At 43.1% G+C, this 26,095-nt stretch overlaps 1 protein-coding gene and 1 long non-coding RNA gene across 3 annotated transcripts in view; one reads left to right on the forward strand and one right to left on the reverse strand.

Moving 5' to 3' along the window:
- LOC119660612 (zinc finger protein 704) overlaps nt 1-26,095 on the reverse strand; it is a 473,444-nt gene that overhangs the window by 305,098 nt on the left and 142,251 nt on the right. The gene's annotated exons all lie outside the window — the stretch shown is intronic.
- LOC119660615 lies at nt 14,310-14,813 on the forward strand. Its single transcript, XR_005250460.1, has 2 exons — nt 14,310-14,434; nt 14,589-14,813. It is a non-coding gene; the product is annotated as an uncharacterized LOC119660615 (long non-coding RNA).

Here is a 26,095-nt window from a genome sequence, read left to right on the forward strand (position 1 = left end):
GCCGGGGGCTGCATGTCCCCTTCAATGGTTTTAGGAGCCGACACTTGTAACGTGACGGTCCCCAGCCCATAGTAGAGCCGGCAACCCGATTTTTCCCGAACTTTCTTAACATCACGTTCGGGAACGCCGATAGTGAGAAAAGTTCCCGGCCTATCGGTTCTCTCTCCTGTTTTGCTGCCTAGCAGCAACCAGGTGGAAGTGTTAAGGTTGTTCTGTACACCAAGTTGTTCCAGAACCCCGACACCATTTCGCTCTTCTTCTGGAAGCCAGAGAAAGCACTTCTTGATCGATGGCAGCTCAGAGACCCTTTTCAAGGTTAGTCGCGCACCCTCCCACACATCGTTAAGGGAGGAGCAGTACTGCCTGAGCCACTCGTTCGTGTCTTCGTCGGCAAAGTTCAGCCGTAACATTTTACGGTATACACCTAACGACTCAAAGCAAAGCTTAATGCCTTGCGCAGACGCAGTCCTTACAGCTAGGACGAGTTTCCTTCTAAGCTGTTCGCACTGCTCAGTATCGTAGCCGGATGGATTAGAGTCGTCATACAGGACCCATCCATCGGCTTCGATAGCCTTGGCTGCAAATGAAGGCCTAGCCGTTGCCGGCCGAGCCCTCTTTGCCGCCTTTTGTGTCGAAGAGTTAGGATCGTCCGAGGACCACTGCCGCTTCGGTTTCCCCTTAGTCGCAGGTGCCCCGAACGCTCCTTTCCCCTCAACCTTGGCACAGCTCTTTGGTTGTGCGTTGCCCGGAGGCGGTTTGCCCGAAGGCGGTTTGCCCGAAGGCGGTTTGCCCGGAGGCGGTTTGCCCGGAGGCAGTTTGCCCGAAGGCGGTTTGCCCGGAGGCTGTTTGCCCGAAGGCGGTTTGCCCGAAGGCGGTTTGCCCGAAGGCAGTTTGCTGTCCGTGGACAGGTGCTTACCCATGGGCAAGACTTTAGCCTCAGCAGGTGGCGCCGATTGGAGCCTGGGGTCAGGAGTACTGACAGAAGGGGCCTGCTTCGGCTCATCCGTTAAGGACTGGGTCCCAATTGAATTGGTTCCCACTTGAATAAGTGGGGAATCTAAGTCTAGACTCAGGTTCTCCATCGATGAGCTCAGGGTTGCCCCTTCACTCGGGGTTGGATCGTCACGATCGAAGTTTCCCCATGGTTAGTTTTGAATGTGCCCAACCATCCCAAAATATCCACAAGCCTTCTATACTGGTGGACGGCGGAAATTGCTAATCTGTCGAAGGAGTGTCACAGAGCATAGCTTTTTAATAACCAGGACGAGGCATGAACCGCAATGACAAGAATATATGTCAGGTAAAATGAGACTCCAGCGCAATAAACTAAGGCAAAGCTCGCTGCTGGGAGGACATAGCCGACGAAGTAAATGGGGACCGGCAGGAACTCGGTTATAAACTTGTCACCCGGCAAATTGATTCTCTACGGAAACCCTGCATATTTAATACCGACCAAACGGACCGCATTGTATGCGGATTATTCCCAAGGGTAGATGGCACCAACGAGGTAGTCGTTGAAGATTACTCGCTTTTCCCCACGAAGAACTTGACGAGGCAGTTCTCACTATGAAAACCAGATCTTGATGGTATCCCGGGAGAAGTATATAAACTGGTGTTCATTCAACAATCGGCCAGGCGTGGTGTTTGACGCGCTCAACGCTTGCCTAGGTAGGGCATTTTTCTTTACTACTGGAAGGTGGCGAGACTTGTGCTGATCAGCAGAGGGAAAGGAGATCCTCAGCTGCTGTCTGCATACCGACGATTATGTATGGTTGACACGGTCGAGTAAATGCTCGAAGTGCTCATCAGGAATAGACTCGCTGAAGCGATACATGCCGTCGGGGGAGTATCCCTAGGGAAATTCGAGAGACTCACAGTGGATGTTGTTATAGAGGTCGTGGATGTGGCTCATCGAGTTGAGGCACACATCTGCCGCCTCGATAGGTAATGCTCCTCGTGATGCTTGATGTCAGAAATGCCTTCAATTCGGTAAGATGGCCAGATATGCTATGCATATTAGAAAATTCATTCCAAATGCCGAACTATCCTTTGCGGATTTTGAGTGATTATCTCAAAGATCGCTCCCTGCTCCATGAGACGCTAGGGGGCCACGGGAGGATGGAGATCGCGTGGGGGGTAACGTAGAGCTACACCTGTGAAATTCTTCCTACGATAATCTCGAAATACTATAAAAGTTGCGTCTGATCGATTATGCAGATGATGTTGCAGCACTTCTTTGCAGGCGCACTGCTGAACAGATGCAACTATACGTGGCATATTGATGCGACGGGTAAGTAGATAAATGACTGCTCATGGTTTCAGCCTGACCAAAAAGCGAATCTCGACCCTGCGTCTCAAATCGATCGGCGAGTTGACTGTAGAGTTAAAGTCAAGGGTTTAGTATCATGGGTTAACGCTCGATTCGAAGGTGAACTTTGTCGAGCAAATCAAAAGAGGAAGGCCTACTAGGAGACGTCTTTTTATTGGTGTAAGGCAATCCATTCTGCTCTACGTCGTGGAGGTATGGACTGATGATCTGGGAAAAGGGATATATTACAGGCACCTTCCCTGTACCGTCTGCCTATCGCACAATCTAAGAACCGGCTGTGATGGTGATCCCAGGAGTGATCACCGCTGCCCTCCTTGGTAAGGAACGTAAAGTCATCTACAGGCGCAAGGGAGAAAACTCAAAATAGGGGAAGAACAGCTAATTACCCTAGTGATTGGTAATTCTCTTGGCAAAATGAGTCAAGAGACAAATGCAGTGCGTGGGTCATCGGTAATTTATATCCGTGATTGAATCGGAAATATGATGAGATTGAATATTTCCTTACATAACGTCTAAGTGAGCACGGAGGCTATCAATCTTACCTGCACAAATTGAGAAGACGCGATCTCCTGATTGTGTGCTCTGCAAAGGAGCGCGGGCGACACCTATCACACCTTTTTCTCGTATGGAAGGTGGTATAACACCCTTCAACAACTGTACGCAGCGACAGCGAAGCTCTCTGCGGATAACATTGCCAGAGAGATACTGAGGAGTGCTAGTAGATGCAGTCGGGTTTCACATTACTCGGATTCTTCTTGTTACGAAGAAGATTAAACTCAACCGATGGAGATACCGAATGGAAAGTGGTTCCTGAAACTAAAAACTCCCTTCCTCCTCTTCCATCCGTTAGTAAAAGAAATTCCCTGACTTGAGGGCCCGACCCTACCGGCAACAAAAAAAAAAAATTACACAAAATATTGGTTGCCTAAAATTATCGATAGTAATTGACATCTAACAGACAAAGTCGGGAAACCGAAAGCCAAAGCAAATCTCAAAACTAAGACTGGCATTGAACAGTATTAATCGACACCTTTCATTTGATACTCAATATGGCTATATTCGGTGAAAAAAATTTTCCACAACCCTCCCCTCCTTAATCTCAACGTAACCAACTGCATGTCTGGGTGTTCACAATTCCCACCTTTTCACCAAAATTCATCTCAATCGGTTCACCTGTTTCTGATAACAGTGCGTATGACAGACAGACGGGCATTGGACTGATTTTAATAAGGATTTGTTTGATAAACAAAACCTTAAAAAATTGAAAGGCCGACACTGTATGGTATACCACGATAATGTTGCGGCGTCCGCACTGAAGTAACATCGGCATGCCTTTCTTCTGTGTCGAGTTGCCAGGTACAAGAACACTTGATAGAAGGCGGACTCCCGACGGTTGGTATCCAACATCTGTAGCGCCTAATGTGGTATTAAATGTTACAAGTCCACGTGAGGAAGGATAACTGGCTCTAGGGTCGAAAACGTTCAGAGTAGGTTAAATTCTTCGTGAGACCCTTCACCTCGGGGAAGAGAGTACTGCGGGAAGAAACCTTAAAGAGTGGATTCCGACACCTAATCAGAACCAGACAAAAGAAGCGTAAAAACGTTGACCAAAAACTAAACCAGGCAATACGAATGATCTTGGCTCATTCCAAAAACTTTCTAGGAAAAGCGAGAGAAAAGCTTCCGTGAATAGTTGAATGACTCAACAGGACCGCAAACTTATAGGATATATGTAAAAAGATTCAACTCTCAAGAAAGTTGAGCAGATAAAATACCCAACGAAAATTGCTGGTGAAATGCACCTACCCACAGTGCCTGATAAAATGAGTGAAGCTTACAAGGAGGATGTGGAAACCTCGAGAAAGGTGACACCAAGAAAAATTAGAAATTAAGGATCATAGGAGGTGACATAATCGCGGGCAAGTTATTGGATCCAATTGAAAATTCTTAGAACAAGAGAAAGACAGGGCTATTAGATAGGATATCATTATAGGGATCAAAAATATAAATAAGATCACCACAAAACCCCCCGGGCTTCAGGGAATATCCAAGAAAAAGGCTATGAGAGCGTGCGGTCGGGCACGAACTGTCATCAGTCTACCAGTGGAGGCAACACTCAAGCTATTTCCGCAGGGAGAGTAAAGTAGGGCTGGATTATGTGTCGGTTTAAGGAGCAATTGACATTGAAACGATACTTTCGATGCCTTGGCTTCGACCATGCAACCTAGATACATACTAGCTCGAAAGACAAGTTCAAGGAGTGTAGAATTTGTGAAGCCGCCTGAAAGTGAAAACTATACAAAGGGATGGAGAGTGTGGACCATCTTCTCATCACAGGCAGCAGGACTTTTTCGTGGAACTGAACATGGTACTCGTGAATTCTGGAAATTGGTACGTTTTCCAAAGATAGCGATATATCCCTGAAAGACATTTTCATAGAGAAAGCCCCCCGGGCAACCCAATGAGTACAAAAGCACGCGATGCCACTACGTTCAGAAGTTGAGTGCTTTATCCACTACCGATAGAACAATGGAATTATAATGCAGCGAGCTACAGTGTTCAGTTTTCAATTTTGGAACAACCCAAAAGAAGGCAATCGAAGAAGCAGAAGAAATACCTCCAAGTGTCTATGGAAGGATGCCAACATGAACCTTTGAAATGGAGTTTACACTGCAGGTAACCTGCCTGCACCTTCTCAAGGAAATTGTTGTCACCCTCCTTCCTTACCACCAAAACAGCGGAAGTCAAAGAATTGTTTCTAATTCTAGGATTGTGTGATAATTCCAGCTGCCAAGGAGGAACTACGGAAAATATACCGAAGTATAGGTGACAATCAAGCCCCAAGCTGTCAAGCTGTCAGCTTAAAACCTTAGAAGCATACTTAGAAGAAGAATATTTCGTGCCTAGTAGAAAAAGCAAAAGTTTGTGTCACTTTCTCTCAAGAAGCCATCTATAGATCCAGTATCATAGCGTCCAATTAACTTGCTGAATACAATGGAAAAGATAATGGCAAGAGTCATCTACAAATGAAGACTACCCCCTATGGAACGCGGCAATGGCCTGCTTGGACTTGGAACCTGCTGGAACTGGATTCTCGGGTATCGGAGAGAGGGAGGGCCGCAGGGAGAACATCCCACAGTGGGGGTGCCACAAGGCTTCGTGCTGGACCTATCTGCTTCGTGCTTTCCAGCGCAGAAGAAGCTGTGGTTTTGAGTTTCGCAAATGGTTTGACTTTAGTTATTAAGCACATAGAAGGCATAGAGGTCTGCGACGTCCTAGTTGGAAAAGCCCAGCCTGATCTCGGCTTAGCGCTCGCCTATGTTGATTACCCTGATTAGGCGTTCGTTCATAGTTGGATCGACTGCTATTAGACACGCAGTTACAATACAAATCTCCCTGCCAATAACGCCATTTCTGGTAATGGGCAATGGCCTCTGTGAAGATTCGGGCAGACCCACTATCAATTCCGCGTAAGGAACAATGGTTGCTAGAGACGCTATTTCGGATTGGAGATCTCTTCGAATTGTTTTGGATGCTGTAGAATACCAACATAAAAGATCAAACGTATATGAATAAGGACGCACGGAAGAAGATAAGCTCCGAGAGTAGAAATGCTCAAGGCGAAGACAAGGAGGAGGAAAGCTGAAAAAGCCGAAAGTATGAGGGTGTAAAGGCAAACTCACTCCGCAAAGTAATATCTAAATGATGGAGTCAGGGCTGAAGGCAGAGGTGGCTTGTAGTGGGTTCAAATACCGAACGCGGTCGTTCTAGCCGTTGCAGTTAGTCTGCAGTAATAGGAAGGGTGCCGGCGTATATTTAGCGCTATAAAATAGATTCCCATTGAACTATTTATGCACAATATGCTAGGGTTGGACGATAGAAAACTTCAAAAGCCATAGTTATATAACGAGGAAAAAAGTTTCGGAACGGGTTTTTTCGACTTCAGCAACATAAAACGGTTTATCTTTTTGAACCTAATAAGGTTTTATTTGAAAAGCCTAACTGAAATGGTCATTCATCCCCGATGGAACCACAATAAGCTGACAAGGTTGCGCTTGGAGTAATACGGCAAATGTTTGCCGAGTATAACTTCAAGGAACTGCGTAATCTCAATATCGGGTTAATCTTTATCTGAGCAGGTTAAGAAGGCTTCTAAAGGCAAAATCCGCCATTCAAAGTGAACTATGGACAGTTGTGATACAGGATAATGACAGTTTTTTTAGTTATCGTACCCGGAACTTCATTGTGAGACTACAAAGCCCCGGAATATTGAATAACAGCCTAGGACAATCGATTTGATAATCAAATAAAAATTCGGCTAAAATTAGCAAACGATTTTTTTTCTACCAAAATAAAAAAGGTGTAATCCAAATAAAGCTTAGTAACCGCGATAATAAAGTGCTTAAAACTGAATACAGTGAAAATTGAAAATCGATAAATTTATAGACTTTCACATGCACATGTTTGGGATGATGTACATTGACGATAGCCGGCAAGCGTGGTTTCAATTTATTCAATATTTTTTGTCTGAATTATTTCTGTTTTGCTCTCTTTGGCCAATTTAATCGCATATCGCATGACAAATATTATTGGCTACAAGCTCGTCTACTAATGATAAGATTGTTTTCTTATCTGCCGGCGCGACTATTTAATAACTAACCCTGCGCTGGAAATTATCGGACACATGGCGGTATGTGCATATCTACACCGGATAATGCATATGTTGTGTATATGACGTAATGATAAAAAAACCTCATTGTAGAGGGAGGAGGAGGGAGAGCAATGGACAGAATTTGTGGCTTCGAGGTAATAGAGCAATCTCTAGTAATTGAAGTGGTCAGCAATTTTAAATGAAATTAACCAACATTTTGTAAACTTTTTAACTTTTTAACTACAGGCTGATAACAAATTACACTAAATGCCGTTCGAGCCCCTAAAGGTTCTGAAGGGATACTATGTTTCTTGCACGGGGCTGCTTGGCGGCGGTAGGTCAATGAGACGATCCACCAAGAACCCTCGATAATATCGAGCACGTTTGCAGAATGATCTAGGTACGTCCACATGGATTCGACTGGATTGTGGAAGAGTGTCAGGATACTTTCGTAAGGCATTAGAGTTTTGGGTACAATACAATAACGATAAAATTATGGGAACTACAACCTTTTCGCCACGACAAATTTCTTCGATATCTTAAGGGAGTGGCTCTTAGTTCAGTTTCCAACTGCTCTTTCAGTATGAGCTCGTGGTGACCACACCATCATGGATCGCTCACACAGAACCTTCTGTCTCAGCAAAAATATCCCCCGCTATAACCATCTGTTCGACAAACGCCTGCGAGAGACGATTCACTTGTTTATCAAACATTGCCTTCTATTTCCACTCATCGATCCACTCCTGGTCTGACTTCACTTCACTCAAAGTATTGAAAGATCAATCTTCCAAGTTAAGTTATTACGCAATCTGCCTTGCAAACAAATTCAAATGGAGTAGCATTCCAGGAGAGATGCTTACCCAAGCACCATTGAGCAAAAATACAAGTAGAAACAAGTCGGAATACCGGAAGCTGGACGCTTCGGGTATAAAGGTTTTGTTGTTTTATTTCATATTGTGTGTGAAATTTGAGGAGGATTTTTCGGTTGGACAAGTTCTGAGAACGATATCTATTACACTTTTTGAGTCACACATTCTGAGCCCTCACTCCCCTGTTTATCAATTTCGGAAAGTAATAATTGAGCTCTTTCATTTGACACCCCACATGACCATATTCGGCGAGAAAAAATTTGACATCCTCCTTCCTCGCCCCCGTTCAAACTCAATACAATTGACAATTGATTTAACCTTTTTCGAGTAAATCGGGTGCGGACTCCGGACTAGAGATAATAATACAGCAATTGACCGCCTTCGAGACAGAAAAGAAACACCAGAGCCCCGCAAACAAGCTAGGAATACTAATAGAGAATCCCTATAGCAAACTCCAAAGCGAAAGAAGAGGAAAACACAACCGGCGCAATCAGCAATCTTACCTAGTGAAAGTGTGCTGAACCATCTGGAGAAATGCATCAATGAGTCTACATACTTGGACTCAAGTAGAGAAAAAAGGAAGACCGCGAAAGAAATGGCGGCCAGAGGCGCTGATTATAAAAACAACAAAGAAGTTGACCTATGCGGGAGATTAAGGCAGACAGTTCCCTCCTGGACTTGAACACGTCAACAGGATAAGACGCACGTAGAAAGGCGATTGACTCCTCGAGCTTAGGCCTTTTGAGAGTAGGTCTCACGAGCTCCATAAGAACATCGAATTCTCACTGGGCAAAGCAGTGTAGGTAAAGGTGAGCCACGACTCAATGCCGATTGAGTGTAAGGACCAAAATAAGTCATCACAAAAGCGAAGATCTGTGAGGGCTTAAAGGCACAACTTGGCCTAGATTCGATCCTTAAGTCCAATGTGATCAAGCTACGTAATGCGGTCACAATAGCCTTGCCATTCGAAGCAGAGAAAAAGCCATTGCTGTTGGTAACATTTGTGTTGACTCGGTAAACTGTCGACTGCGAGAGCAAATATCGTCAAAGAAGTGTTTGAAATGCCTAGAATTTGGACACTTTTCGAGAAATTGTTCAAGCAAGTAAGTTAGGTCTAAGATGCAGCGAGGAAGGGCATATTGCCAAAAAGTGTAATGCGAATCCTAAATGAATGCTATGCAGAGAAACATAGCAGAGTAGTATCGACCATATCACAGGGTTACAGATGTCTGGCATTTAAAAAGGCGAATTTATCTTTTCACAAATGAAATTTCTACAACTGAATTTAAATCATTATCAGGCAGCCCAGGAACTGTTGTTCCAAAGCGTGCTTGAAAATAAAATTGACGTTGCCATCATATCTGAATATAACAAAGATCTCCACAGTGGTGTCTTTATGTCTGACAGAAGCGGAAAAGTGACAATCTGGACCTGTCGAAACCGAGCAATCGAAGACGGATTCACACGAGCTAACATAGGCGGTGTTGACATATTCAGTTGCTACGCTGCGCCAAGCCTCGCGCTTCACGAATTGGTACTGATGGTGGAGAGATTAGCTTCCGAAACAAGCCGCCACAACCCAATAATAAGAGCCGGTGATTTTAACGCTTGGGTCGAAAATTGGGGTAGTTGCGAACCAGAGGCAAGAGACGGCATATTGCTCGAAGTATTCACACGTCAGAATGTCGTTCTGGAAAATTCTGGCAGCGTGAATACTTTTCAGAGAGGGGATGATATCCCTTACGTCCAATGGCAGGTGAGCGAGGAATATACTCCCAGCGACCATCGGGCTATCATCTTCCAAATGGAGCGTAGGACAATAGCAAAAAGTATCAAGAAAACTGCAGCAGTGGACTGGACATCCAAAGCACTTGACAAACAAATGTTTGAGGAAATACTTCTGGACGAAGCTCTGCCGATGGGAAACGCAGAAGAAAAAGTGAAGCAGGGTTCTTGAAATGATACAAAAAGCATGTGACTCTTCAATGCCACGCCCCACTGTACTCAAAAAACGAAGGCTCAACTTCTGGTGGAATGACGAAATCGATGCATGAAAATTTGCTTTAAAGTCAGAAGATACAGCCAACGTAGCAGAAACCGGCCTGAGTCTGCAGAGTTGCACGACTAATATAAGAAGGCGAGGAAAGAACTGCAAGCAGCCATCTATAGAAGTAAAACTGCTCACTTGAAGGGGTTATGCAAGGAAGCAGACTTCGACCCATGGCGAGATACATACCAGGCAGTCATGGCATCAATTAAGGGTAAACGCTCGCCACCGATTACCAAACCTTATTTGCTCCGGGATATAATTGGTACACCCTTTAAAACAGTTTCAAATGAAGCGAACCTGCCCACTATCTAGATAGATTTTGATGAAACTACTGAAGAAGTCCTGGAAGTCACAAAGAAAGTTGTGGAAAATAAAGTCCTAGGCTTAGATGGCATTCCAAATAAAGTTCTAGTAGTGGCCGTTAAAACAGTTCCAAGGTGGTTAAATATGGAGGCGACCAATTACACCAAGTGGTTCATCAACTGATGCTCAAAGTATGGAGAAGCGAATCAATGCCTGACAACTGGCAATCGGGCATTCTCAATCCCATACATAAAAAGCGAGATATGACGCAGTATAGCAATTATAGAGGTATCATGTTTCTGAGTACCATCTATAAGATATTTTCAGCTATCTTCCTAGGCCGGATAGCCCCTTACGCCCAGAACATCATTGGTCGATATCAAAGAGGCTTCACTCCGGGCAAATTAGCAGATCAGATTTTCTCTCTGCGGCAAGCGATGGAAAAACTGTTGGAATATGGCCATCAGTTGCACGATCCTTTCATTGAGTTTAAAGCCGCCTATGATAGCATAGCCAGGGTAAAACTGTACACGGCCATGAGGGAATTTGTTATCCCAACGAAATTGATAAGACTGACTCACTCTCCAGACTATTCGACATCAACAACGGTCTAAGACAAGGGGCTGCCCAATCATGCGTCCTCTTTAACCTGGCCCTCGAGAAAGTGATCCGTGATGTCGATGTAAATACGAGAGGCACCATCCTCTTCAAGTTCTCCCAACTACTGGCCTATGCTGACGATATTGACATCATAGGAAGATCCAGAACGAGCAGGTGGCGTGAGATCTTAGGCTGCACATGAATAAAGGCAAGACGAACTGCATGGTGGCACCGTCAGCGCCAAAACCGAAAGAACGAACATCGGATCGCACTGGTCAAACGAAAACAATGAAGATAGAAGACTAAAACTTTGAAACCGTTGAAAATTTTTCATATTTCAACTGTTTCGTTCGAAACGCCTCACCATAGGATCAAGCTCTTACTGTCCAAGACAATGATCTTGCCAGTTCTTATGTATTTCTCGGAGACTTGTATTCTTAGCAAAAAACTGCGAACTTTTGGCCGCGTTCGAGAGAAGAATCCTGTACATAAGGATGGACGATTCCGTAGCCTACACAACGACGAAATCTATGAGCGATACTACGACCATTCGTTGTGGATAAAATCCGACTAAAAAAGTTGCGGTGGGCGAGTCACTTAATCCGCATGGATGAGGATGATCCAGCCAGGAAAGTCTATAAGAAGTGGAGTGTCTAGAGTTCCTTATTAAGGCGGACCTAGAACGAATACCGGTTGTTGCGCCGTTGATGATGGTGGTGATTCGCTGAAATATTTACGACGTGCCTGAAAGAAGGGCGTTTGCCGGGAAAGTAGAGGAAACAGAAGCTTGTCCTAATCCTGAAGCAAAATAAACCTTTGGGTGATCCTTCATCTTATCGGCCTATATATCTATTAAACGCCGTTGGCAAACTTTTCGAACGGGTCATCTACAATGGGCTTGTACCGATCACAGAAAGGGAGGGTGGACTCTCAGACAATCAGTTCGGATTCAGAAAGGCAAGATCTACTGTCAATGCGATCAGTACGGTGAGGAAGGCTAATAAATCTTTCACGATATTTACTCTCGACGTGAAGAATGCCTTCAATACTGCAAAATGGAGCAAAATAATTGCGAGTTTAGTCAAATTGGGCGCTCCAAAATACCTGGTGCACATTGTCGTATAATTGCTCCGCGAGAGGCTCTTATGTCACGATTCGGACGATGGAGCTAAGCCATATAGAACAACCGGCAGGATTCTACGGGGATCAGTTCTTGGTCCTCCCCTGTGGATAGTGATGTATGATGGATGGGCTTCCCAGACGACATCGGAGTGACCATTGTGGCACAAGGTATTGAGGAGATCAAAATCCTAACAAACGAGGCAATTTTTTAAATAAGACCTTGGTTAGAAGTCGCTGGTTTAGCGCTCGCAGAACATAAAAGGTTACGGTGGGCGGGTCACTTAATCCGTATGGATGAGGATGATCCCACCCGGAAAGTCTATAAGGGCAATATCTATGGTAGAAAAAGAAGACGAGGCAGACCCTGCCTAAGATGGAGCGATGGCGTGGGCCAGGACGCCAGACAGCTTTTAGGGATATCGAATTGGTGGACCTCGGCGCAAAACCGGGATGTCTGGAGTTCCTTATTAAGGCAGGCCTAGACCGGATACCGGTTGTTGCGCCGTTGATGATGATGAGAACATAAAACCGAAGTAGTTTTGATAACTAAGCGCAGGAAGCAAACGTCGATAAAGGTCAGAATTGGCGAACACGTTATACATTCGCAACCAACAGTTAAATGCCTATCTGATAATTTAGCAACAAAGTCTTCCGGGGTTGCTACAGTTTTAGCAAGAATGTTACCAAATGTAGGTGGTGGCCCTAGGCAAAGCCGTCGACTCCTTACCTACAGAATTGTCAGCTCTGTCTTCCTAAAAGCTAGAAAGCAAATAGAAAAAAAATTGCAGCCCCATATTGATTGAGGGCATTGCGAACGTCATGCGCTTACCGTATAACAAAGCGATTTTCGAGTGGCAGAAGATGTGGGATGATTCAAGTAAAGGATGTTGCACTCATAGGATTATTCCAGATGTCTCAAAATGAATCAAAAAAAGGTACGGATACGGAGGGTACCGTGCATACATTTATCGCTTCGAGCGGGATGACTCCTCATATTGCCCATCATGCGATATGATTCCGGGGGATGCGGAGCATATTGTTTTTAACTGCCCGAGGTTCGCCGCACACAGAACGAAGGCGGAAATTGACGCCGGAGCGCGGAATATCGTGGATGAAATGTTAGCCTCTGAAAAACCTGGAGGGTGGTCGAAAAATGGATGAAGGCAATTCACAAACGGCTGAAGAGGGAGGGGCTTTGAAGAAAAGTAGTAAATAACGACACAAGTCGCAGTTCGTAACTGATCCTGCCCCGCGAAGTAATGCCGATATGGCAATGCAGCCAGGTGAGCGAAGGAGAAAGAAGTGATTTTAGTGAGTAAAAGTCGCACTTACCTGTATGACAGGACCCAGCGGTAGGTTTTGAACGTAACCACCTTCCAACGCCAAAAAAAAGGCCGACAGACACATCGAATCGGTTCCAATAACGTTTTGTTTTACACAAATCCTTAAAAAGCCACCTTTGAATCGAAGAATTCGGCATTTTGAAAGATTACTGCGTCCCGATATTACTGTTGGCCACAGGTAATCTAGTTGAATCATCCATGAATCAACTGGGATTCTCACAGTGCCTAGTTCAACCATCATCCTGATCCCGTAGTAGTTTTTTAGTTTACGGGGATTATTCTGTTTTTTTTCTAATCTACCGCCGGTTACGTCACCAAACCCTCTTGTTATAGATAGGGTCACCCAGGTCTGATAGCCTCGTCATTATTATAAGTTTAAAAGTAAAATCCGGCATCGTCCGAGATTGTGATGGCCCGGAAACTTCCTTGACTTATTAACATGCTTTACGTGTCTAGTTATTTCATTGTTACAAAAATCTTTTTCAAGAAGTTGCCATAAACTCTTCCACAACAATGGCAACATAACTGGCATCACTTCCATTTTCTTCCACTTCGTGGCAGTTAACAAATAATTATGCAATTATTTGAACATAACTACTCGTACTTGTGCCGTTACCTTACCTTATTTCCCATCTTTGCGTTTTCTAAGCAAACAATATTACGGTTGGCGAAATATGTACTTATGTATCTATGTACTGACTAATGTACAGATTTTCGATTGGATTGGACTTTAATCAAGAGTTGCGAGCTACACATTTTTTACGACTTGCTTAATAGATTTTCACGCGTTCACATTCATGTGTACGAAGTGAAAGTTTTTTTTTCTTGATTTCATTTCAAAACTCACTACACAAAGCTCATAAACGAGCATTTGCACTCGCACTTCTTAGCCTTGAGCTGAAGGAGGGAGGAATGCTACAATAGACTTTACTACCAACTTTAACTACGATCTTTTTCGCTATGAATTGAAGTTAAGATTTCGAAAACATAATATCTACGATCTGGAGTTGAGAGAGTTAGGTGAGATTGATGGTGTCCATTGCAAAAGGCTTAATGGCACGCATTGTATTCATAGTTCAGTGAGCATATGAAACTAGGAAAAAAGATGCGTTAATTATGCGTAAAGTGAATTGTTTGCAGCACGCTTGTCATGGTGTTTGGGAACAGGTAAAGAAGATTGTCATCGCTTCTTGTTTTTTTTCGAAGGGAAACAATTTTTTGGCTTCAGATTCCGTTATACGACATGAATTTGGAAAGTAGCAGCAATTTAGATTGAATGACGTAAAATTTGATAAACCAGTGAAATTCTCTTTTATTTTAGAATTTATGAAATCACTCTCGTATTTGGCTAGAAGAACTGACTCAGAAGTCTCAAGATAAGTTCCTGTTAGCGATCCTAATCAGCCGCAAACTCACCTGAAAATAGAAGAAACAAAAAATTGTATAAGTAACAATTCTAGTAAGCATTTTAATTTATTTATTTTACTTTTTTTTAAATAAATTGGAAGAATTGGTTAATATGGCGCGTGTCCAATATTATGATTTACATGGCGCTAGCCCTTTTCGCACGCTTTTCTGTGATCAACATGACTGTGGTCAGTTATCAGGTGATCCATACCACTCTTCTGGTGATGACGGCACGATGATTGAAAGGGTAAAGCATTAGCCTACCAATCTCGCTGCTCTGGGTTCGAATCCCAGTCGTCATGGATATCTGTGTTTGTCCTGCTGCTGTAAGCTTATCGCTTCATCATCATCATCATCAACGGCGCAACAACCTGTATCCGGTCTGGGCCTGCCTTAATAAGAAACTCCAGACATAAGGGTTTTGCGCCGAGGTCAACCAATTCGATATCCCCAAAAGCAATCTGGCCTTCTGACCTACGACATTGCCCAATCTCAGGCACGGTCTGACTCGTCTTCTTTCTCTACCATAGATATTGCCCTTATAAACTTTTCGGGTTGGATCATCCTCATCTATACGGATTAAGTGACCCACGCACCGTAATCGTAACCTAACCTGATGGTCATGGTATCGCTCATCCATCCTCATGTAGGGGGCCAAAAATTCTTCGGAGGATTCTTCTCTCGAACGCCGCCAAGAGTTCGCAATGTTTCTTGCTAAGAACCCAAGTCTCCGAGGAATACATGAGGACTGGCAAGGACATTGTCTTGTACAGTAAGAGCTTTGACCCTATGGTGAGACGTTTCGAGCGGAATAGTTTTTGTAAGCTGAAATAGACTCTGTTGGCTGACAACAACCGTGCGCGGATCGGTTGTGATTTTCGACCCTAGATAGAAGAAATTATCAACGGTCTGAAAGTTGTATTCTCCTATCTTTATTCTTCCCGTTTGCCCAGTGCGGTTGTTGGTTGTTTGGTTTTTGGTGCTGACGTTGTCACCATATATTTTGTCTTGCCTTCATTGGATGAAGGCAGTTTGTACGTCTCGGCTGGTTCTTCCCATGATGTCGAAATCGTTAGCATAGGGCAGTAGTTGGGTGGACTTATAGAGGATCGTACCTCTCGCATTCACTTCAGCATCACGGATCACTTTCTCGTGCGCCAGGTTAAAGAGGACGCATGATAGGGCATCCCCTTGTCGTAGACCGTTGTTGATGTAAATGGTCTTGAAAGTGACCCTTCTGCTTTTATCTGGCCTCGCACATTGGTCAGGGTCAGTCTAGTCAGTCTTATCAATTTCGTCGGGATACCGAATTCTCTCATGGCCGTGTACAGTTTTACCCTGGCTATGCTATCATAGGCGGCTTTAAAGTCAATGAAAAGATGATGTAACTGATGTCCATATTCCAACAGTTTTTCCATCGCTTGCCGCACAAAGAAAATCTGATCTGTTGCTGATTTGCCCTAGAGTCAAGCCTCTTTGGTATGGGCCAATGATGTTCTGGGCGTATGGGGCTATCCGACCTAGCAAGATAGCGGAGAATATCTTATAGATAGTACTCAGCAACGTGATACCTCTATAATTGTGGCACTGCGTGGTATCTCCTTTTTCATGTATAAGACAGGTAATGCCTCGTTGCCAGTAGTCAGGCATTGATTCATTGTTCCACACTTTTAGCAGAAGTTGATGAACCACTTGGTGTAATTGGTGGCGACTTATGATTTTCAAGCCGATGAATTGCACGGACTGTTTCTTCCATACTTGGTGGCGGCAGTATTTGTCCGTCTCTTCAGTTGGCGGGAATGTCGGAAATCAGATCTCTCTCTTTGTCTCGGCAGGATGAACATCCAGATATGTAAAGCCCTGTTGGTAAGACTTGCGCGCCTGGTGCTGTTGCTCCCTGTACTTTTCGAGTTCACAGACCTGTTGGTTTTCCCTAGGCTTCCTTTTTCCGTCTGTGAAGTCGCTTCTCCGTTCGACGGTATCCATTTCCCTCGAATAGGTGTTGCGAAGGGCTGTGTTGTGGATGGCTTCAATGTTAACTCTCACCTGATTGTCAGAGGGGATTCTGGGTGGTGTTGTTATTCGAGCTCGGAACACCATGCCAACGAGATAGTGATCCGAGTCTATATTGGCCCCCCCGTATGTTCTGACATTCATCAAGGCTGAGAGGTAGCGGCGTTCGATTAACTCGTGGTCAATTTGGTTGAAAGTGGTCTCGTCTGGAGAGGCCCACGTATGTTTGTGGACCACTTTCCGCGCAAACTAGGTACTTCCAACAACCATTTCGTGTGACACTGGTAGTTGGGTAATCCGCAGTATCGCCTGAATACGGGCTTCGTCCCTACGTGACTCTTAAAGTCCCAAGCATGATTTTAATATCATATCTGGGACAGATTTCGAGGGTTCTTTCTACTGCCTCGTAGAAAGTATCCTTCTCCGAATTTGGAGTATCCTCTGTCGGGGCGTGAACGTTAATGAGGCTTATATTTCTAAATTTGCCTCGCAAACGCAGAGTGCATAGCCTTTCGCTTATATGCGCCCATAACAGCAAATTTCATTTTTAGGCTGACTAAGAAACCTAGTTCGAGCACATGGTTTACTGGATGGACACTATAATATATGGTGTACTGGCTCTTCTCCAGGAAACCGGTCCCTGTCCAGCGCATCTCTTGCAAAACTGTTACGTCAGCTCTATATTGGGACAGAGTATCAGCTAGCTGCTCAGCAGCATTCGGTCTGTACAGGGAGAGCAAGTTCCATGAGAAAATGCGCAAATTATTATTCCGTTGTCGTTGACGGTTTCGTCGTTGTGTAATCCATCCAGTCCGAAGCTCCGGTTGCGTCTTGGTAACTTCGGTTTTCCATGTAGGGTTGTCAGCCCTACCCAACCCCCAACCTGGAGGACCAGTTGGTACAATTTGTCCCGTTTTTCGGTGCGGAAGACTCACCTTCATCTTTCTCCGTCTGCATCTTTTCGTTAAGAAAGAGCTCCCAGTGATCACCATGTGGAGGTGGGTGAGTTTGGTAGTAGAGCTGTTGATGTTGGTTTGCTTTAATCGAATCACCGCATATACAATATTTCGGGAACTATTGTCACCTGTTTTGGGTGGGAGAACTTCAACAATGGGCGCTTATCTAGTAATGATTTCCAGACATTGGCCACAATTATTCTAGGGACACCCGACACAAGTCGCCAAGATTGCTTCATCCTGTCTAAAGAATAAGCTCTAACCACCGCACAATCGACCACGTACCGTAGTATATCCGATTGAGATCAGGTGAATACTCTGGGCCCTGATATGACGAGACTTAAAAACAGGTGGGAAAGCGAAAGCTTGACGCTTCATGTATGAAAGGTTTTATGAACTTTTTATGGAAGAATATTTGGATACACGATGGTTCAATTTACACGTAGCTCATAGTGCATATATCATGCTGGATGTGATACTGACATTTGATTTCTTAAGGAGTAGTAATTTGATGCGAAAGAGAAAGCTCTGACCTACTATAATTTTGTTAATAATATTAGTATTTCCACAAAACTTTCACGTATGAAGCTATATATTAAAACCTATATTACTGCTATTTTAGGTATCTACAATAAAGTTAAGAGTAAATTTTCAAAATATTATATGCTATTTTTAACTTTATTTCATCAGATATCTTAACGGAGGGTATTTCGAAGCTTTGGTGCCATGTGCGATGAACACCGTAATTTTTTTCGGATTTTTCAATTCGGTAATTGATTCTTTTCGAACCCCTGCACACCCCCTTCCCTTTGCAATTAATGTCCAAAGAAATATCTACTTCAAAACGCACTAATCGACACTTTTCATTTAATATCCCACATGGCCATATTCGCTGAAAAAGAAATGCCAACCCCTTTTAAGGTGTGTGGAAACCTCCTTTAAAGTTCAATGTGCAGCAATGTAGTTCACCCAAAGTGGTGATAGGTGCAACTCCACATTGATCGCGGATATTCTCATTTCGAATGTAATAAAAACGTGTCATGCCACTAGTCCAACGCAACATCTTCGTCTCCATTATCGCAAGACGCCATTCATTGTCTTTTATAGTTGGTCAACAGTCAGAACCATAGAGAACGACACCACAGGACGACATTACGGCAAATTTTAGATTTGAGACGTTCGCTGATACGTCGTTCACAAAGAACACTAGTTGTGGAACGCCACTTGATCCAGGTTGCGTTAATGCGTGAAGCAATTTCATAATGCAGTTATCCATTGACTGATAGTATTGACGCGAGAAATTGCCGCTGACAGTGATTGTGTCTGTTTCATGGGGATCAGTCGTCAAAAATTTTGAATAAAATTGTTTAGATTCAATCTGAGATCGTGTTGCATGAGGCAATCATTCCATTTTTGGACACGTTACTCGAGATCAGTTTTGCTATTAACGCAAGGAAAACGTCTTCTGCATAAAGTTGTGTATAGGGCGCTGAACATTGGATGTCCCGACAGGAACAAAGAGGAGTGATGAGAGGGCGCTGTCTTGATGAACACCAACAGAGATACGACGCGGTTTTGATACACCCACGATAATTAGAACTTTACTTTTCGGATCGTAGTAGAGAAATTGAAGTGGTGACTTTAGCTCTGTCCTATTTTGTCAACCTTTTTTGCACGTTTGTGAAGAGTACAAATAATCCAGCGTCCGGAATGAAAGCTTCCGAATACACCAAAGGAGGAACAAAAGAATGGAGAACGTAACCACTAAAGGATGAGGTAGGAAGGTAAGGTTCCCTAATTTTCTAATAGGAGCTAGTGGTCATTGGAAACCTTTTTTACCGGAATTTTACGAACGCACGTACGAAAGTGAAGACTAGTTTTCTGCACCTGATAAGAAAAGCAGCAACGAAAATCTCACCCCTAGAGCAACCTGGAGTGAAGGTGCAGGTTAGACTGGAACCACGGAAGCAGCAGCAATAACTTCACCTCCAGAAGAAACTGCACTGAAGCGCAGATTGGACTAGAACAACAGGAAAGACCTTGCAAACATATATCGGATCCTGCAATGTCAGACCATTCAATAAATTTGGCGGTGTTAAAGAGTGGTTATGACTGGTGAACTGGTATATATCCAGAAACAAAAGAAGTGGGATTCAAGACATTGAGTAGCACATAATACATGTTGAATCTCACATCATCGACTTCAACCAACGAATATATCCGCATAAACTCCTTAAAGCTTGGCTGGTAAACTTACACACCTCGATGGAAGACAAAAACGAGAGAATAAAAGGTATATTTTATAATCACCAGGAGTGATTGTTTGACTCATTTCTCCCAAACATAATAGGTGATAATTTCAACACTAAAGTTAACATTGAAGAAACTCATTTTGGAACGACTGAAGACTACAGCCTACAGGATGAACGCAACGACAACATAGAAATACTCGTGGAATACCAGGTGCCAGTGTGTTTTATCAAATTCAGGATGTTCTTTTCAAAACAAAGACGTACTATTGCTTGATCAGTTTGAGATACTGGTATCATATGCTAAAGGTCTATGCGACGAGAATCAGCTCTCGAGGGAAATTTGATATCCTGTAGGTAAGAGATGGACTAGCTCCAGCCTAACAAAGTTGGGAAATCTAGACGAATTTAGATATTCAGGTGCAAAATTGACATAGGATGGCAACGAGCTGTCGAAACTAGATGAAGAATGCAACTCATCTATGATATTTTATTCAGTTCTAACGCTCCTGAAAATCAACTTTAGTGAATACCATCAAAAAGCAGATCCCTAGGTGAATTGTTGAAGTAACGTGATATTAAGGTCAAAGGCGAATGAGAAAATATTCGGACGATTAAAAAACGGGAAACTACAGGGTGTTGTGACTATATACAACAAGTGGAAGAAAATCGAATACCCAAACAGGTATTCATTGATATAACCCCACGATCCTCTTCGGACGCGGATTGATTTAGAGACCTCTCAATAACCCCGCTGTGACTGGAGCAGCAGTATTTTATTCTACCGACTGCAGGCTCAGTATTCATACCAGTGAATGCGGGGCCTCTCTAACAACTCTGTCGCAACTGAGGGGTATGGCCGCGAGATGTGCAGCGCAACTCCATGCTTAAGCCTACAAGGAGCTCTGCCAGTGATATAGGCGCAACCAACATGAAACTCCCATAAGGAGTCCTGCCGCAAGGAGTTCTCTTGAGGCATATGTTCGCAGATGAGGCTTATTGACAAGAAACACTTCAGATGAGTCTCTTGCAGATTCTCGAAGAAGAATCCGAGGAAGTGCTTGTCTGAGGCGATCAATGAAGAGAATACATTGCTTTTCAGTTTCCAGACTTTCGGCCACGTCTAACTTTATTGCATCTTTTACGTACTTCACCAACCTTACGTTCTCCCTGGAAACGATGTGGTTATTTAGGACGATATGTTCCGGTACCTTTAATCTGAAGACTGTCGAACCTCTTTTTAAGGTTTTGTGTAAACACAAAACCTTATTAAAATCGGTTTACTGTCTGTCTGTCTGTCTGTCCGTCACACGCATTTTTCTCGGAGACGGTTGCAGTGATTGACACCAAATTTGGTGGAAAGCTGGGAACTGTGAACGCTCACGCATATAGTGAATTACATCCTTTTACAACGAATTTAAGGGGGGGTCCCAATACATGCAAAAGGGGGGTGTAAATTTTTTTTTCATCAAATATAGTCATGTGGGATATCAAATTAAAGGTCTCGGTCAGTACTTTTCGAAGCTGGTCTTAGTTTTTACATGTGTTGGAAAGGTGGGGAGTGCGGGTGGTTGAAACTGACCATTCCTTTACGGGGGCCATTCTCAGAAACTACCAAACCGAAAAATCTGAAAAAAATCAAGAGGCTGCCACTATATGGTGCCTGGGCTCCGAAATACCTTCCATACTGATAACTGCATAAATAAAGTTAATAATAGTATATTACTATAATTTTTAGTAATTCGCTGTAGAACCCCCCTTAAATTCATGCTAGGACCACGCAACAATATAGGGTATAACATAGAGCATGATCTTACCAAGTTTGGTGGAAATCGCACCATTACTAACAAAGTTATAATACGTCAAAGTTGTCGCTTCTTCGCAAATTCAAGACTATAAATGTCAATATCATCCGAAAGTGGATATTCCCACATAATATATGCATATATTAGGTGCTACGTACTAAGAAATACACAAAACCTTTCGTACCTGACCATCTGGGTACTTGGGCAAAAAGCAGTCGGTCTCTTCCGTTGCGGAGAACCTCATATTTTGTTAGTAGTCGAAACCACTTTCCACTGACGTACAGTTTCATGAAAACCAAGAAAAAAGAAAAAACAATGAAAAAGTAATATGAATGCATTTTACTCTACAAAATAATAAAGAGAGGACAACAGACAGAGACAGACGGAACCAGAAAAAAAGTTACTCACTTTACGTGGAAACCAAATTGTTTTCGGGCATATGCAATTATTACCCGGATTAATGGTTGCAAAAAAAGTCAACAGGCCATTATTTTCAGCACTGACGAACCATGCAACTGGCGCTTTTCAGTAATATTTGTATCAGGGCAAAAGTTTCAGGTAAAGGATTATTAATTAAAACTTTTAAAAACAGCCAACATCAGTTAATTGCTATGGCTTTTATCACCTGATGCAGCTATTTTGGGACGAAATTTCGGCGAAGTGAACACCTCCTTAATGCCATATCAGGAGGATTGTGGTGTACACGCATTGAGGATGGACAGACCGAAGAGGTAACGTTGAATGAAGGCTAATTAAAACTTTGTGCTCCGGTGTTAATTAGTACCAAATACGCATAACAGCACACAGATAGATTCTCTCTAATTTCCCATTTTCCATTTGTTTGGATATCCCCATTAGCATATTACTAACGAAGGAAACTCGAATGCAGCTACCAACTTACTTTTTGAGGGTCTAGTTACTAGTCTAACAATACCAATTCCACGAAAACGTAACCTCATCAATCCTCTCAAGCCTCAAATCACTGTTGGGTACCTGTTGTTCGGTTTTTGATTAATAGCACTGAATTCGCCCATAAAGTAGGACACGGACAAGAGGGGTGAAATCCACATCAAGCACCGGCTAGCATACTACGCTATGAAATGTTGCGTTATATTCGTTGGCAATGTGCAACAGAAGCATTTAATTGATGTGCCCTGTTTTCGCACTCCCATGAAAATACAGAATCGGTGGAGTGAAAAATCTCTTGGAAAATACACTTTGAACACCAGGACGACAACAAGATCATAGAATCATAGTGTCATAGGAAAATTAGGATTAATGGATTTGTATTCCGCGGTAGTAATGAACCACGATTCTAAGCACTCAATCATAAAACACGCAATGGATATCTTTAGAGTAGAATTAGCGACCTTGTTCTATTCTAATGATGAAATGCTGCCTTGAGATTTATATAAAGTGCTTGAACGTTTAACAGCGTCATTTTTCAGGTCCTATTATTTCGCTGTTCGCATCCCACACGCGATCGATCTAGTCTTTCGTTTAGAGCTTTGGCATCTAAATATCTATTATGTAGGGAATGGAATCTTGGATACATTAGAAAATTATCCGAGCAAGTTTGTTGAACTTCAAAATTGATAGGTAGATTAGGTCATCCAGAAAGTTTTCTTGTAAGGAAGCTGTCCTGAATAATAGGCTCTATAGCTATAGACAGAATAAAATCCTAATAATTCTCAGCGATTAACAACGCAATTACCTAGTTTTTGATCTATCTATCTGGACGAAACGTCAGTAATTTTTGATTTTTTGATATCTATCTTTCCTTTCGAACCCAGCTCTCCAGCACACCATTGCTCGCTAGTTCCGAGATTGCTGCAATTTAGGCCCAGAGGACAATTTACGACACCCAGCCACCTCTTGCCGCGAGAAAATCACTCAGAGCTAGCTGGCCGTCCATGTAAAAATCACTTCGTTACAAAATCTTACAGAATTAGATTTTATCATATTCGCCATCGCTTTAGCGGAACCAAATTAAATTCATAAAATAGTACTGGCAGTTGCGGCTGGTCGTGTCTTAGAGCTGAAAAGTGTGCCAAGGCTTGCAAACGGCCTTCTACTTGCGCCCTCCCGCCCGGCACAGTTCTTTGCAGCGAACTCTGGCTCTTGCTAGTAAATCTATGCAGGCAGCAGACAGCTGGCAACTGGAGCTGCCGAATGGATTTCACTATTACTTAGGAAATCTATGACGACAACAAAGACGATTGTAGGAAATCTTTGGCAAGTACTAGTCGAGCGCACATAAATTACCTTGCCACGGTGTATATGCTAAACGGAGGTGAATTGCATTTGCTGCTTAGCCATGATTTAAGTGGAAAAGTCGTCAGCGGTACGCAACTTATATACTTTGGTTGAAGGATGCGTGGAATAGTTGTTGAACGTTATGAACCTTATCGGAAGCATTGAAATTCGTGATTTGCAAGGTCTCTTATTCAGGATCATTTTGCATAAGCGCTTTTGCTACAAGTTAACAGAACCAAATGAAATATTCATAGTTACCTAACCGAACTTCCAGCATAATAATTTCAAGCAGCAAATCTCTCCGAAGAACACAGCTAATATCGAAAAAAAAATATTTATGAGATATTAATGATAAATGACCAATTTCCTTGAATCACGCGTAAGCCAACTTAAGATTTTGTTTTTACATAAAATCTTAATATCATTCTAGGGGATGATAGTCAACGGTTTTAGTTTCTAGAACCTGAAGCCTGAGAGCGGACTAAGGATCTATTTCGTGAAAAAGCAAAAAGATGATAGAGGGGCGAATTAAATGTAAACGGGTCTGATTTTCCTGAACATTGCAGAGGCGGTTGGTTTGTAGGAAGTTAGTATCATGCAGGCTGCTTCAGACTGCTCCTAATTGCGTCTGGTCCTTTTAATATGATATTAAAAAGCCTATGACCGTAGGGGGGGTATAAATTTTGTTTTTGGAACCTATTGTAGTCAATTTTTTGGCGACAGAGGATTCCGTTGAAATTTTGGGACTGAAAACAATTTCAAGAATTCCATCTTTTATATGACACACAGGATTAAGGAAAAGATTTCAAAACAGGAAGAACAAGGAAAAGCATAACCGATGCTAACATCAAGATAATCAGAAATCTCGTAGAATAAAATAGGCGCATAGCCTCAAAGAATTGTATACATGCCATCAGCTAAAACAGGCAAAGAATGGAAAATCATAAGGAGAAATATTGTACTTTTCCAAGCAAAACTAAACATTTGAAACAAGTCGGAAACTGGAAGCTAACCGCTCGAAGTAGGTAAGGTTGGGAAGGACCTGTGTAACTCACTTGCATTAGTGCCTACTTTCTAGACGAAAATTAAGCATCGTTTGACAATCTTCTAGAAAAGAGATAGATATATAGATAGAGTTTACGAAGAATCTAAGTCGAAAAGGCTACGTCCACTATGAATCCGCCAAAATACTCAATATCTGCTTGTATCCCCCCATTGCGCCAGATTTTTACTTTAGCCAACGAGCCGCCTCTCCATTTCAGAAGGACCCTCCTCGCAGCCAAAGGACTTCTTAAATTAAGGGAAAGAAATCCCAATTCCCGCAACCTCTAATAAGATTCAGGTTATCCTGTCGAATGATTTTGGGAGCACCTGAGGCAGAGCCCAGATGGCGACTGCGTGTGGCAGAGCTGGCTTTTAAATGCGAATTCAACGTATCAAGTCACCGTCGTATCGGCCGGCCTTTTCGTCGCTTACAATTGAGTTCGATGTTCAGAGCAATCTTGGTAAGTGAATTCTCGTTAACGCGAGCTGCGTGAGCATACCATCGAAGACACCTTCCTCGAAGTTTCTCCACGATCGTTGCAACCCTATATCGATCGCGGATATCCTCATTTCGGATATAATGAAAACATATCACGCCACCGATCCAATGCAACATCTTCCTCTCCATTACCGCAAGACGCCGTTCATTGCCTTTTATAATCGGCCAACACCAAGAACTATAAAGAGCGGTAGACGGACGACATTGCGGTAAACTTTAGATTGGAGACGTTCGCTGATACGTCGATCACAAAGAACACCAGTTGTGGAATGCCACTTCATCCAGGTCGCATTAATGCGTGAAACAATTTCATTACGCAATTCTCCATTGGCTGATAGTATTAACCCGAGATATTTAATTCGCTCAGTTCTGGGCAGGTTCCTGCAGCGGACAGCACTGAGCAATTTAAATATCTCGAGTCAATGCTTTCAGCCAATGGAGAGCTGTGGTATGCTCCTCAGAAAGGGAAACACAAAACCTTTCATACCTGAAGCGTCAAACTTCCGGTTTCCCGATATGGTTCTATGGTGCCCGGTGCGTGCAGGCACCCATTAAATGAACTTGCCCATGTAGAGGCTCGTAAGGCTCTGGGCTCTAGT

The sequence above is a fragment of the Hermetia illucens genome, chromosome 6 (assembly GCF_905115235.1).
Source record: "Hermetia illucens chromosome 6, iHerIll2.2.curated.20191125, whole genome shotgun sequence".
Classification (NCBI taxonomy): domain Eukaryota; kingdom Metazoa; phylum Arthropoda; class Insecta; order Diptera; family Stratiomyidae; genus Hermetia; species Hermetia illucens.